This window comes from Apodemus sylvaticus, chromosome 1 (assembly GCF_947179515.1).
Source record: "Apodemus sylvaticus chromosome 1, mApoSyl1.1, whole genome shotgun sequence".
In the NCBI taxonomy this organism is placed as follows: domain Eukaryota; kingdom Metazoa; phylum Chordata; class Mammalia; order Rodentia; family Muridae; genus Apodemus; species Apodemus sylvaticus.
In genome coordinates, this window is record NC_067472.1 from 136,571,394 (window position 1) to 136,588,188 (window position 16,795).

A 16,795-nucleotide genomic window follows, 5' to 3' on the forward strand; every position below is an offset into this window, starting at 1 on the left:
ATGGTGGGCCTCAGAGGGAGAAAATGTGCCTAGTTCTGCTGGGATTAGATACCCCAGGGTGAGGTGTTACCCAAGGAGGTGGGGGGGGGGCTTCCTCTTCTCTGAGGAGAAGGGGAGGGGAAAATGGGAAGAGGGATTTGTAAGGAGGAGAGGAAGGAGGGGAATTGCCAACTGTATGTAATGTGAATAAAAAATTATTGAGATAAAAATAAAAATATCAAGGTGTGGGTGAGGGGTGAGAGCAAATGCAATGCAACACATACATGCATATACATATGCACACACATGCACACATGCATGCACATACATGCACACATGCTTATATACTTGTGCATACATAAGCATGCATATGTACACATGCTCACACATACAAACACACATGCATGCCCATGTACACACACACAAACCACACACACACACACATAAACACGGGACCTAAAGAGATGGCTCAGAAGTTAGGGGTCCTTACTACTCCTTGAGATGTCCTGGGCAGAATTTGAATGAAGTGAATTTCAGCTAGCAGCATTATTGGAGCAAAGGTAAGTTGCACATTTTGAGTCAATGAATCTCATGGCCAGAAGGTAGGTCAAAGGTGAAGGATTGGTACATTTAGATGGGTTCACAGGCCTGATTTAGTGATGTATTGAAGCCGAAGTAAGCAGGTGAGGAGCTGGATAGTAACAGCAGCCAAGGTGAATCCAGTGCAGTGACAACAGTGGGAACAGAAGATGGGGACATCACACCTCCAGTTTTGAGAAGCAGGACTTAGAGCTAATGAGTCAGCAGAGATGTAAGATAAAGGCTGGGACCCAGAGCTGTGTACGGAGTGTACAAAGCTGAGCATGTAAAGTACAAAAGATGGGCTTTCATAATATACATATTAGTTAAAAATATATTTTCCTTATACTGAACATAAGAAGCATGGAACGTTCCTGCTCTAAATTGGACTTGGCTTATCGATGCTAACCAACTGGCAGGCATCACTGTAGTGCAGTGGGGCATCACTGAGGTTGTCTGTGCTCAATGGCAAAGCATTTGCTCAACTGCTCGGAGCTTCTCACACATTAGTTGGTTCAGTTACAACCTTCCCCAAGATGAGACTGGAGCCACCATGCCGGGCTCTTTCAGAGGAGCCTGTCTAAGAGTCTTTCTAAATTTTCATTCCGTATTTCTCAGAAGTACTAGACACAGTCAAGAGAATTTCTGACTTCTTAAAAGCCACAGTCTCATTTTCCTGGCCCCAGATAAGTTCAGATGCATATTGGACACCCAGTGTTTTATTTTCATTTAAATCTCTCCTTTGTTGGTTTCCAACATCACAAAGCCTGAGATGCACAGAATCGAGTATTAGCCATTGAAGGCTGCTCTGGCTTTTCCCTTCCCAGTACATTAGGAGATGCCATGTGGTACAAGACATTCATTTGTAGGTATAAAAAATCTGTAAAATTGAACTCGAAAATTAAAAAATTTTAATTAGAAGGCAGCATCTGTGAACCTTTTGCTGGAAGCCACTGGGTTTCTCTCTCTCTCTCTTTTTTTCCCTGATAAATTAACCCAGCTTTGTGGCCCCTTATCCCCATCCCACCATGTTGGAGATTGTAAAACAGCCCTGTCTACCCTTGCTATGTGCCTGTAACAGCCAGACAGAGACTTCTCTACTTAATATTTAACAAGCTACTGATGCCTCCTGGAAAATTTTTAGAAATATTTCATTTAGAGTCATGTCTTCCTGCACATATTCTCCTTACCACCCTGCTCTTCTGCTAATCCCCTGTTTCCAGAAGCAGCATGAATCTAAGTTGGATGCTGACTTCTAAGGAGTACGTTGCTCCTTAAGTTCTACATTCCGTTGTTTGAAACAGTGTCATCCACCCCAGCAGCCAATTTGGGGAGCCGCAGACAAGATAAATTTTTTTTTTAAATTTCAAGTGGGAGATATTTTATCAGTTGCAAAATAAAAATTTACAGATCCTGCCTAGTAATGAGAGTCTTATACAGTCTTGGTTCACATTTTCTGAGATGCTCTGGGTAGGAGTTGGATTGATTTTAGCTAGTGGCATCATTGGACTAAAGTTCCATTGCCCATCTTGAGTCAATTAGTCTCATGGCCAGAAGGTAAGGCAAAGGTGACAGTGATGGCAGACATTTCAGATGGCTGCTATGTGCCAGGACTTGGTGGTGTATTGAAACAGGTAAAGAGCTATTCAGCAGACAAGATGAATCAAGCACCGCGAACACTGATGGAATGGAGGATGGTGATACAAAACTTACAGTTTTAAGAACCAGGATTTAGAGATGGGGAGCTAGCAGAGACATAAGATAAAGGATGGGTCTGTGTGCAGAGAGCATGAAGTTGATCATATAGAGGACAGGGGTTTTTACAACTATGTTTCAGAAATACTAAAAGGTGATGATTAATTGATTTCCTTATGTTGCAGTCCGGAAGATCATGATGTCCTTACATGATGCTCGTGAGTATGACCTTATTTGGGAAATAGGGCCTGACAAATGACCACATTAAGATGAAGTCATATGGTTCTCTGTAATCTACTAGATTTGGTGCTGTCTGGATATAAACAGGATTTTGGGGAGGGCTTATGAATCCTCACCCTTCTCTGAGGAGCTACTGATCATTAATGGTTTCTTGAGGAAGAGGCTTTCACTTTCTTCAGTGGTGTACCTATTGGTAAGTTGCCTAAGATATAATAAATGACCTTATATCTATGCTCATACAAGCAACTCTAATTAAGCCTTAAAAATAATAAAAGACATAGAAGTGGGTGGGTACCAGTTGAAAAGGGAAAGAGGTCATCAGGCATGGGAAGGGTCTTAGTAATAGTTTCATTGCTGTGAAGACACAGCATGACCAAGGACATTTAATTTGGGCTTGCTTACAGGTTCAGAGGTTCAGTCCATAATCATTATAGCAGGAAGTATGGTAGCATCCAGGCAGGCCTGGTGCTGGAGGAGCTGAGAGTTCTACCCTTTATTTGGAAGACACCTAGGGATAGACTGACTTCCAGGTAGCTAGGACAAGGGTGGCCATACCTATTCCCACAAGGTCACATCTTCTAATAGTACCACTCTCTAAGTTGTACCACAGAATGGAAGTTTAAGGATGAAGATGATCATAGTATATGGCATATGTGTATAAAATTTAAATAAACAATAAAATCATGAGGAGGCTCAGTCTTAGAGACTGACACAGAGGACAACACTATACAGGCAAGGAGGCAGAGATGGTGGTGGTGCATCTATAACCATATAAATGCTAGAACATCCTAGAAAAACCACCTAGAAGAAAGTCAAGGAACATATTGGTAGATACCTCAGATGGAAGGAAACACTTATCTCTTGTATCTTTTAGAACTGTAAAAAATGATATTTCTCAATTGAATCATAAATTTTGTAATCCACTGTAATGAGAGCCCCAATAAAGTAAGACAACAGGTTTTGCCCACGGGTAAACATGACTAGAAATTTCTAGTCTCTACTGCCCCTTAGTAGAAGAATTTAAACTACTGACCAGCAACAGGGCTCTCTAAAAACATGCTTATCACTGTCATAGTCTTTGTTGTTCTACACCCACAGTTTGTATGTTTCTCAGGTTGGAACATCCCCTGAGGCAATGGGTGACTCAGGAGTTTTAGTAAACAAAGTGTGACATATTTAAGAGAACAAAAACTTGGAAGATTCTAGAAGGCTCTTCCTCAGCTTTACAGATTGTGGTAAGCAACTACTGGAAGGGGAAGATGACCAGAAATTCTTGTACCTGTTGATCCTCCTTTAAGTTGTGCAGACAGCTCCAGGACTGTAGCTTTCCTTTGTCATCATTGATGTGGGGGCTGGCTCCTTCATGATGCAGCTGCCTTTGGGTCTTTCCTGCTTCTGTCACACACAGTAACCTGTCACAAACAGTTCTGCTAATAAAAACTCTAATAAAAGAACATTGGCTAGATTTTGTTGCCATAGTTACTTCAACTTGTCATGTATTCTCTTCTAGGAAGAGTAGATGCCTATGTTGTAGCTTTTCCGGCAAAGTCTCTTGCATAACTCAATCTGTAGTATTATTACTGGAGATGATGATTTGGAAGTAAACTTTTTAGAAGAAAAGAGGGTTGGGAATAGTATCACAGGCCAATATAATAATCGCAATTGGGAAGCTGAAGTAGAGATAGCAAGTTCAAGGCCTGCCTAAGCACAGCTGGAAGACCATTGCTCAAAATTTCACAGTGAAAAAGAGAGATATCAGTACAGACGGTAAGCAAGATGGTAGAAAAGGTAGAACTCTTGCTTACTGTGGTGATTTGAATGAAGATATTCCCTATAGAGTCTAACATGTGTATCTCCAGTTGGTGGCACTGTTTGGAGAAGCTTAGGAGGTATGGCCTTGCTGGAGGAAGCATGCCACTGGGGACAGGCTCTGAGAGTTTGAAGCCTTGTAGTATTTGCATTTTGCTCTACTTGCAGCTTTAGATGTGAGTTCTGATCTGTTCCTGCTGTTTTGCCTTACGTGATGCTGTGATACCTCAACATGGTGGTAACTCTTACTGCTCTGGAACAAATAAATCCTTCCTTCTATAAATTGTCTTGGTCATGACGTTTTATCAACAGTAGAAAAGTAGCAGACACACCTAGCATAGTTGAGTCAATTGCTTCAATCCCCAGAACCATAGAAACAATAGTAAAAAAAGAGAATGGGGAAAGATCCTCTTATTTTAGTTTAGTATTCATTTTTATCTTTCTGAGATTAAATTAGGCTGTAATGGAGCTCTAGATGACACAAATGTTGTACTGATATGCACAGTGAAAAGAGATGTGACCAAGATCACTGTCACTCTTGGACCTGCTGTTGTCCAGGATGTTCTTTCAGTTGTAAAAATACCCACGAGACCCATTTTAGAAGGAGGAAAGGATTATTTTGGCTCAGTGTTTTAGAAGTCCGTCTCTGTGATTACTTTAGCACTGTTGTTTCTGGGCTTGAGGTGAGGCAAAGCATCGTGGTCAAAAGCTGCTCACCTCATGACAGCAAGGAAGCAGAGCAGCAGCCAGGGAACAGATAACCATCTGAGACACACGTCAAGATACCTCCTTACCCAGCTACTCAAATTTAGAAATACTTTCTAAAGTCTCTAGAACTTCTCCATGTAATGCCGCTAGGATCAAAGTTTCAGTCTCGAGCCTATGATGGACATTTCAGATCCAAACCATATCCACCTTTGTATTGCAATGCTGAAGTTAGAAAAAGAACTTAAGGAGAAAACAGAGAGTGCCTTTTGTTATAGTGGTTGTTTAGCCCTAACTAAAACCCAATATTTTTTTTTACTACAAGTGGGAGCTGCAAACCACAGTGACTCAAACATTTCCATAACGCTGTCATCAGGAGGCTTTAAGAAAGTCTCACACTCACAATAAATTACAGTTCAAAGTGTTTGCCCTGTTTCCTTGTGATTTCTCTGAGTTTAATTCTGCACATTTAAAGTATTACTCTTCTGATCTACCTTCCCAAGGTCATCCCAAGAATTCCAACCATGATAAGGTAGCATTTGGAGAACGAACTGTGAATTTAATGTCAGTCAGAGAAGGCATGAGATCAGGCAAGAGAGGGAGACAGAGACATAGTTGGGAAGACAGAAAGAAAGGAGAAATGGAGTGCACAGCACTCTGTGGATAAATCACAATAAAGTTTGTAAAAGAGGCACTTTATTGCTCTGTCCCTGTTGAAGTTAAAATGTAAGTCAAGAGAAACCTGTGTATGCAGGAGAATGTCTTGTTCAGATCTTGTTTGAAGTTTCAAGGGCCCTCACTGCATCTGGGTTAGTAATGAGGAACAAGATAAAGCCACTTTCTGAAGATGAGCTTCAGGAGAAACACGTGAAAAGGAAAGCAAGAATTCTTGTATAAATACCACAATTAAAAATCACATAAATATCTGGAATGGATCCCCAGGTGGTGTAGTCTCTGGATGGTCTTTCCTTCAGTCTCTGCTCCATACTTCAGTCTCCTATTTCCTCTTGTGAGTATTTTGTTTACCCTTCTAAAAAACACCGAAGCATCCACATTTTGGTCTTCCTCCTTCTTAGGCTTCATATGGTCTGTGAATTGGATCTTGGGTTTTGGGAACTTTTGGGCTAATATCCACTTATCAGTGAGTACAAACCATGTTTGTTCTTTTGTGACTGAGTTACCTCACTCAGGATGATATTCTCAAGTTCCATCCATTTGCCTGTGAATTTCATGAAGTTGTTGCCATCAAACCCAGGTGTTATTGTAGATGCTGGGAAGTGCTTGCTGATGGAACCCTGATATGGCTGCCTCCTGAGAGGCTCTGCCAGAGCCTGACAAATACAGAGGCTGATGCTCATAGCCAGCCATTAGACTGAGAGCTTGAGGGCTCCGATGGAGGAGTAGGAGAAGAGACTGAAGGAGCTGAGGGGGTTGCAGCCCCATGATGGGAGCAACAGTATCAACAGGCCAGACCCCTGGAGCTCTTGGGGACTGGACCACTAGCCAAAGAATACACATGGATCAACCCATCTGTATTCCAGATGTGCCACAAATGTGGAAGAGGATGGCCTTGTTGGACATCAGTGGGAGGAGAGGCCCTTAGGCCTGAGGGTGTTCAATGCCACAGCATAGGGGAATGCCAGTGTGGGAGGAAGGGAGTGGGTGGGTGGGGGAGCACCCTCACAGAGGCAGGGGGATGGGATAGGGGGTTTTTAAAGGGGAGACCTGGAAAGGGGAAAATATTTGAAATGTAAATAAAGAAAATATCCTCTCATAATAATTAAAAAAAAGAAATAAAGCCCTATATAATGTTGTTTCTGGAGTTCAGAATCACAAGAAATATGGCCAGTGTCTAATCATGCATTTCCCAAAACCACAAACAAATGAGAAGTCTTGGATTTGGGAGATGATGGACACCTCAAGCACCTCAGACTGCATTAGCTGTCAATCAAAGCTTGAACAAATCATTCTCTTTATCAGTCTTTATCAAAGCCTTGAAGTGCACTTGAGGTGCTGATGATGGCACCAATTCTTTTCAGTGCTCAGCCTTTCTGAATCTCAGCATCTGGGTTTGAAGCCTGGAAATGGATGAATCAAAACTGATCTGCTTCTTTAGCACACTGAAGACTGAGAAGCTCTAAATTTGCCTGGGAAGCATATTGAAGGGAATAGAAGGAAGAGTGGGGATATTCCCCAATCATTTTACACAATACTGGCCTCAGGATACAACTGAGGTTGTTTATAGAGAAAGAACAGATTCATTTAATGCTTAGTTGGAAAGAGTAGAGCAGCAGACTCATAGTTTATTGGAAATGTGGGATAGAGCATAGAGAGTAGTGATTAAGGAAATTAGCAGGCAGCTTTTACAGCTAAGGGCCTGAGTTGGGGTTGAGACACATTTGTTCCCTGTTAGTACTTCTACACCACAGTTCTTCCTCTTTTCCTCTAAAACCTTTGGTCCTTACAGTTGTGATTAACCATCACTACTCTCCTAACCAAGGGAAAATGCACCTGCACCCTCTCACAGTGCCTGGACTGCATACTCATTCAAGCTAAAGTCTCCCCACTCCCTTTTCCATAGTTTTCACCCTTAGCATCAGCATGCGGACATCTTCGACATTTTGCAGTCTTGGAGCAGAGGACAGGGAGTAGAGGTGAAATAATAAGCATGATATATGGGAATGTTTCCTGGATCCCACTTCACTTTAGCTACTAATACGCCATGATGCTCCTTTTCACTGGTCATCATCCCAAGAACAGGCGCAACCCCATCCCAGTACCACCCGCCATTTTGTACTCGCAACCCCATCCCAGTACCACCCACCATTTTGTACTCTGCTGTGTTCTTACTCTTACATGACTGTCATGAACCCAAATGCTAAAACTTAAACCATCTATATCATCTTCACACTTGCATGCTAACAGGATGTCCTGATTCTTATCTTGCAATGTCTGTGGCTCATCTTAACTAGGATTCAGATATATCCAAAGTATCTCTAATCCAGTGTCTATCCTGAAACAGAAGGTCATTTTCATGATTGTGTTTTCAGATAATTTTAATTCCTCTTTTTCTGTTGGCTACATACTACCGCGGCTCTCTTTCACACATCTCAGTTTAGCATCCAGGCAGATCTGCAATACTTAATTGGAATATGCCCTGAAATATTCCTTCATCATTGCAGAGGGAAAGTTTTTTTATTTTTATTTTTTTATTTTTTTGATTTTTTGAGACAGTGTTTCTCTATATAGCCCTGGCTGTACTGGAACTCACTCTGTAGACCAGGCTGGCCTCTAACCCAGAAATCTGCCTGCCTTTGTCTCCCAAGTGCTAGAATTAAAGGCTTGTACCACCACTGCCAGCTGAAAAATTTAAGAGCTAAATGAGAAAGGGTCTTATGCGTTTTCCTTTTGTTGGTCATGCTTTAAACTTGCCCATTTCATCTTAGCACATGGTCAGGAGAGCATGTCTATAACAGGTAAGGAGGGACAGTTCACTATAAAGGACAAAGCAACAGGTAAAGAGTAATTCTTACAGAGAAAATACAGGTAAAGAGGTACAAGCTAGCAGTCACACTAGCTCTGCTAAACATAACCGTGAAGCTTTCTAATTTTTTTCTGTGATTTGGATTGGTTTCACCAGGGGGTCTACCTGGCCTTCAGGTCAATATATTCAAATGTAGCACTTGCTAATTTTCACCCACTTGATTATCTGCCATTTCTATATGCAAATGCTCCTCCTCTTTATCCTATAGCCTTGTGTTGATAAGTAAAAGAGAATAGAAGGCATGTTGAGTCCAGTATGAGGGTATAAATTTGTAGGACTGCAACTTCAGAGTGTATCTTATGAAAAGCATCTAAATAGGTTCTCTCCTTGTAGATCTCCCACTGTGAGTACATTAATTTCAGTGAATAAATGGGTCTTGAATTATAAGACATGTTTCAAGCTACCATATCTGAGTTCTATTAATTTTCTTCCTTGTGTGAGTATGGATTGCCATACTCACTCTCCTTGTATGTGCCTTCATTCTTCACAACACAAAGCAAGTTTGTTGAGTGTTCTCTCTCTCTCTCTCTCTCTCTCTCTCTCTCTCTCTCTCTCTCTCTCTCTCTCTCTCCCTATTCTTCTCCCTTTGTGTTCACTGACAATATTACAACCTTATTGTACTTCATTTAATGCTACTTACTGAGGATGCCCTAATGACTGGTGTATGGAAAACACAAAATAAATTATGTAACTTTATTTTCCCAAAGACAACTGGGGTTACATATGTGTCAAATAGCACATAACAGATAGGGATTTATTCTTCCATTAGCTTTTTAGGTTTGCTTATCTTTCAGAGTAATTTAAATTGAAATGGAAGACAAATCCTTATTTGATTGTTAGGCAATTCAGTGCTATTTATTTTATGTAAGTTGGTGTGGGATCTAAGTGCACTGCAGTTAAAAGGCTATTTAATGTCACATGGATGGCCTATTAATTTTTTCGATAAATTGCCAGTGTGTCCAGCTAGTTGCATACATTTAATAGGGCAAGTCCTTTCTGCTCAAAGCCAGCCTCCATACTTTGTCGTAATGGTGCCATAGCTTATTTCTGTTAGACACAGTGAAACACTGCCTTTGTTATTAGAAGTCTGGGAATAAATCTCAAAGTAAAATGGTTCTACTGAAAGAGGACCAATAAATGATAGAAAGGCTTTGTTGTTGTTGTTTTGTACAATGTGCGGTCAATACACAAATCACAGTGGGGATTTAACAGATACTTTCTAAGATGATTCTCTTTGTGATAGTAATGAAAGTCTGATTATTGCAGGTAAAGTTGAATGCCAACAAATGTTCAATAAGGATGCTAACAGAAGTTGGAAACAGGGACTTCGTGTGTCCTTGACACTCTGGGTCTGACATAATCCAAGTCTAAAGTTATTTGCCTTTTCTTCTACAGTTGACAAATAATGCTAACTTGATAATAGTTATCTCTGAGAGATAGGAGCTGAATGTGGGGATCAGAAATACTCGGAAAGCAGAAGAGTTACTGGAAATTTTAATAGCATCTGCTTTGCACTGGGGAAATGCTCCCTAAAGGGTCATGTGTTAAAAGGCTTTGTCGCCAGCCTCTGATACAGTTGGGAGGTTGTAGGCTCTTTGGGAAGTGGGTCTTAGTACAAGAATGTTTGGCTGCTAGGTGTGTGTCCTTGAGTGGGCTAGTAGGCCCCTGGCCACTGCCTGTCTCTCTGCTTCTCAGCCACCTTTAAATGAACAGGATTCAACAGCCTTCCTGGCACTCAAAAGACAATGTGCAAAGTAGCCAGGAAATTAAACCTTGATACAAGACAAATATTTCTCTTTAGCAAGTTGACTGTCTTAAGTATTTTGTTCTGATGTTAGCAAATCATTTTTAGATTATATACTCCCTAAATGAGCAGTTATATTTGTAATACATGTAATTGAATTGAATTGTAATTGAAAAATAACACGAGGCAGGATAAATGGTTTGTGAGATCAGGAGTCTTATCTGTTTTTTATAGATAATCATTTCTTTAATAATTGACTCAATGTTTACCACAAAGACCATGGTCAGATATGAAGAGAAATACCAATGGTAATTTAAAGTGGCAATGTAAGCATATTGTCTCCTTTTTATTTCCTTTGTGTGTGTGTGTGTGTGTGTGTGTGTGTGTGAGAGAGAGAGAGAGAGAGAGAGAGAGAGAGAGAGACAGAGACAGAGAGACAGAGACAGAGAGACAGAGAGACAGAGAAGAGAGAGATAGATAGATAGTAAGGCTATGCATATTTGTATGTGTGTTACTGTACATGTATGTATATACATGAAGGAAGCTGTATTTTCCTTGATTGTGCCGGGCCTGAACCCAGAGCTTGCAGGCCTTGTCAGTTTACTTAGTTAACTTGGCCCAAGCCGTTTCCTGCCGTCCAAGTGCTGGGAAGAGAGGGAGATGACATGTCTGTCTGGCCTTTCATAGGATTTCACAGAATTAAAGTTCTGGTCTTCTTGCTTGCACAACAATTGTTTAACCTTTTCTTATCCAACCTGTTCTATTTCCCTGATGACAGAAACTGGAAAACATATTTCCACAGAACAGATGAATATTTTGATAAACTATATTGCTATAATAGTTTAATCTATATTATCTCTCAGCACAGAAAGATGTTTTGTTAAAAATTCAAGAATATAAAAAGATTAAAATAAGCAAAATTAAAGAAAATCTGAAAATCTTAACATCATTAGAGAGTTATAAATGTGATATGAATAAAGGAGATATAAATGATACACGAATAAACAAACCCAGTCCCATATTATTTGTATTTCTAAAAATGAAAACATAAATAATAGAATAAATAAATCTTGTTTTGAAAGTATTTTACTAAAACTTCATAAGTGAAATACCTTGAATCTATAGACTTAAAATGTACTTAGAATCTGGGGAAAATTAAAATAGAATGATCAATGAATGCTGAGAGGTCTAATAACTTCAAAGGCACAGAAATTTGTAAATTTGTAAATACCATAAAAATAGCTAATCCTTAATAAGGGGAAAAAGGAAATGTAGTTGATGCACTTGTGTTCTGCCTACCTGGGCTGTTTGTTGTCTGTTTGTTTTGTTTTTTAACCAACATGACACAACCTAGATATGCCCAAGAAGAGAGGATCTCAACTGGGAAAAAAAAATTTCCTCCACAAGAATTGCCTATGGGAATGTCTGTGGAACATTTTCTTGAATAAGAGCTGAGGTTGGAGAGCCCATCCCATTGTGGATAGTACCATTCTTAGGAGGTAGTCAAAGGCTATATAAGGTGGCAGGCTGAGCAGGCATGGGGCACAAGCCAGTAAGCACCATTTCTCTAGGGTCTCAGCTTTCATTTCTGCCTCCAGGTTCCTGCCTGAGTTCCTGATGTTCCTCTTTGATAGATTATGTAACCCTTTTATTTTCAAGTTGGTTTTGGTCAATGTTCAATCTGCAATAAAAGCCAAAGTTAGAAATCTCCCTCAAGTAAGACACCTCCCTCAACAACACCTGTGTGTGGGTGTGTACATAATATATAGTTGCCTGTAATCCTGTGATACATATATGAATTATTTCCATATATATTTTTATTCTGACAGAGAAGGAGGTATTAGACAGAAAGTAAAATGTAATCAAGGAGTGTCAGTGTTGTACAATGAGCATGAAAACAAAGCCCAGAGTAGAGTTGTGCCTATCTTCTTGGAAGTAAGACATTGTGGGAAATTTCTGCTAATTAAGGTCAAAGTCCACCATGACCTGATAGCCTCTGGGCCTAGCACAATATGGAAGATTTCCTTTATTAGAGAGGCTTCTCCTTCTCTGAGTTTGTCTGGAGAATTTTAAGCCTCCACGTACTCCTCTACTTGAGTAATGTCACATAGTCTCAATTAGATTACAGCATCAACTTCCTTTCTCCTGATTAGAGGCTGCTCAGCCAGCACCTGAGAGTCCTGAAATATTTCCCCCATGCAAATGAGGCATTTCAGGTTACCATAAGACCCCTGCCAGTGACCATTGCTGATCCTGGATGTCCCTACCCTCAGTCCAACAAAACTCTATAAGCCTTGAATCACCCTAAGTAAAGCTGATCTGCCTCCTGAATTGCTAGTCCCGGCGTGGTCATTCACTGAGTGTACTCACAGGCTTCTAAAGCCCCTGTTCCTCATCTTTCCTCCAACTGCTGTCCTGGACCACGTAGGCCAACAATCCACGAGAGAGGGGAGACCCATAAGATTAAATTTCAGAATTTTTTTCTGGAATATTCGAAATTAGTAAGAAAAGTTTCAAGAAGTTTCCAGAAAAAAATGTTATTTAGTCAGTTACAATTAACAGCAACATTCTCATATACATGTTCCTATGCACTATATAAAATTTCCAGAATCTACACACACATATACACACAGACACACACAAACACACACATGAGAGAGATACAGAGAGAGAGAGAGAGAGAGAGAGAGAGAGAGAGAGAGAGAGAGACTTTAGTGGTTGAAGAGATTGTGATAGAGGTGGTAGCTAAACATTGTCAGGAAAATATGAATGAAATATTTCTAGCTAAACAGAAATCAAATTATAAACATAAGCAAAGACATCTGTATATTCAATAATGAAGGGAAATAAGTCACTGTGAATAATTTTCCAAAAAAAATCAAGGTTTCGTGCAGAAAAAAATGAACTTCCCATGATAAATGTAATAAATATTCTTGGAAAAGTGGCATGATCCCCCCAGTGTGAGGGAGGCAAAGTAGGTAGATTTGGAGTTTGAGCCTGACTGAGCTACATAGTCAATTCCAGACCAGACTGGGTCATGTGGAGATACTGTCTAAGAAAATAACCAAAGCAACAATAATAAAATAGACTTCATACTTATTAGAAACTAAAAATAATAACACTAAAAGCAAAAATATACAATAGCAAAAGTGCTTATAGGAAATATATATTGAAAGACATGTCTATGAGAGGAATACTAACTTTTGAACTCAGAGGAGATTTTTAACTAAAAGAAAAAAGTTGAATCTATTTTAATGCATCCTAAATTTAAAATTATTTTAAAACAGGAATATAGAAAGTATTAAACATAAACAAAATGCAGGGATATATGCTCAGGATAGAATAGGGAAAATATCCTCATGCCTAAAAGGAATCATCAGACAGTGGAAATAGAGGTGAAAACATTGGAAAATATTTATAGCTTTTAACAAAGGACCTCCATTGATATACATGTTCTAGTAAGTGGCTCTGTCAATCTAAGGACAAGATTAAAGGTCAAGATTCAGGCTACCAAGAGAGGATGAGATGCTCCTGGTATTGAGCTATGAAAGGTGTGCTCAGGCACCTTTAATCACCTGGGAATGGGAGTTAAAACTAGGGTGTAGTACTTGTTAGATGTAACACTGGTGAAAATCAGTTTACAGTTTGAAGGAAATTATATTCTCTCTTACTTCAAAAACAGGAATCTACACTGGCTTATGTCTATAAAACTGGGGAAATTACTATTAAATTTTGAACCTGGACATTCTCTTGACTTGGCAATTTTACTTCTATGGAGTTCACACTGCTGACAAAGACACATGGGAAATCATGTGTGCACAAAGATATTCATGAAACAATAATTTGATAGTAAAGGTTTATTAAATTTAAAAATGTCCATGAACAAAGGAAGATAAATGATAATTCTGTCTTACAATTGAATACTATGCAAGAAAATGGAAAAAAGAGAAGGATTATTTTTTATCAACTATATGAAAGACATCCAAGAAATATTATTAAATATAAAGAGTAGAAAAATGTATAGAAAATTCTATTATTCCTGTTATAAGGAACCTATAAATACAGAGATATATCCAGAGACTTGTATGACCTTTAATCACTAGTCAGTAGAAATAGTTAGCTTGATGAGAAGCAAGGGATGATGAACCAAATGAGAGATCTTCTGTTCAATGTTTTATTCCTGAAGTAATTCAATACCTGCTCCCTAAGAACATTTGCCTAACAGCAGAGCATATAGTGTGGCTATCCCAAGATCAAAACACAGAGGACTATTTCCCCTTGCTTAGTCACAAGGTAGCCACAGAAATGTCACAGCATGACCAGGAACACATCTGTGAAAATGCTGTTTTAAATACAGCTGTAGTAGAAGGCATACTAAAGTCTCATATACAGTGCCAAGGTCACAAGAAGTGGACAAAACTTAGCAACAAACAGATGACCCTGTTGTTTGTGAGTGACTAGACAATACCTTTGGTTGCTATTTTAAAATATATTCCCACTTATTAAAAAAATTATTTGAAAAATGATACACTGGTTGAGGCCCCTACATTTTTTTAAAATTATTATTTTCTGTGTTTCTTAAGTGCCATGGGGATTGTGTGGGGTGAGTGAACTGTGTAGGTCAATCAAGATGACATTGACTGATTAACACAGTTCTCAGAATGTCCCTTGTAGTTAACTGACACCTGGATGTGTTTAAGAAATGTTTGAATGAGCAAGAAATTTCCTTCTTACTCATTTAACAAAGGTTGCAAAAGAAAACCTTTTGCTCTATCTTTTCAGTAGGGGCTCTCTAAGTAGAACTGTGGAATGTGGCCCAGGGTTGAAGGGACTCTACCCAGCCTGATCAGAGCAAACATGGCTCTGCCAAGGTTTGCCTTCTCCTCCCAGTGCCCCCACCTTTATAGAAAACAATAGCTTACATTCCTAAAGGTGGCCATCAAGGTTTATTCCCTTATTTGGCAGTTCCCGCCCCCCCCCCAGGGTGGTAGCTACCAAAGTCTAGCTATCAAAGAATGAAGTTCAGTTATCAAAACTCACTTTAGCTCACCTAATTAACATGCCAATCAAAATTAAATGCCTTACCTTAACACAAGGTTTCTCCCTTTTAGCCTTTACCTTTATAAAATGCCTTTTGCCTAGGGGCCACTGTCTCCTCTCTGTCCAGAGGCAGTCCTTTCTCCCTACCCTCCCATCTCTGAGGACAAATGCCCCTTTCCCTCTCCCATAATCTCTTCCCCCTTTCCCTCTTCCTGTAGCCCCCATCCTTGTCTCTTATTTCTTCTTTTGTTTTTTTTTCTGGGGTAAACAATTCTCCTTTGTGCTGAGAACTTGGTCTTGGGGTGTTAGAGCAGATCCCTAAGTGGTCACAATGCCACTAGGTTTTCCAACATCTTTTCCCTGGTGGGTGGCGATCTTCCAACCACCTCTTCTTGTGGCTCTCTCTCTGATGATGCTTTTCTCTTTACCATAGAAAAGAACTGGGGGGGGGGGGGGCTTAGAGTGGGGTTCTGTGTCTTAGACTTTCTTCGCAGCCTAATGGGCTGAGGAGAAGCTTTCTTTGACCTCAGCATACCCCGTTCAATCCTAGGACAAAGATTCAGAATACTAAGAATCTAGAATACTCGTGTGTTTGCTTTTCACCTGTGGGGAGAATCTGGTGACCTTTAACCCACTTTTCACATCCAAATTCACTCAAACCAAACCAAAACAAACAAAACAAAAGCCCTCTGTGTTTCCCTGGTGAAAAATAATGTCACCCAGGGTGAAGTTCTCATGCTTAATTGTTAATCTTGCGTTACTGCTGTCTTCCTGGGGGTAGACTTCAGCTCATGCTAGCTGAAATGTCTGAAATTAAAACAGAAAGTTCCAGAGAACTTTCCTGGAACTTTGCTAGTTTACTGGTAACAAATTAACACAGTTTTCTTACACATAAATGTGAAATTGATTTTGGCATTTGAATTCCTATCTTAAGGTCAAAGGAGGTTTTGCCTGTGCCCTGGACTACTTGCTGCCTGGCCCTACCTCATGGGGGTTGGAAGTTAGGTGGCAACAGAGTCAATGGCACAGACTCTGGGAGCAGGTGAGACCATGCTTGGTGGGACCGTGCTTGGTGGGACCGTGCTTGGATTTACGCAGCTTCTGGGAGATATAAACACTGGTCCTCAGACTTGCATGGCAAACATGTTACTGATGCAACTAGCTTTTCAGTACAGGGAGAGTCCACTTCGGTTTCTCAGGAGTCTATCTTCCCTGCAGCCTACCACTTTGGTGGACATCCACCCTACAAACACTTCTGAGAAGAATTTTCAGAGTCAATTCTGTCCTGTAGATCCAGCTGGAAGATACTGGATGCTGGACTGTGAACTGTCTGGTTTGATTTCTCCAATTAGTCAGATAATAAGAGTGTTTGTGGATAAAGTTTTATTGGCATTCAGTCTCTACCTGGGAAGCTGCCATGCTAACAACAGCAGAATCAAGTGGTTACCCTAGCGACCATG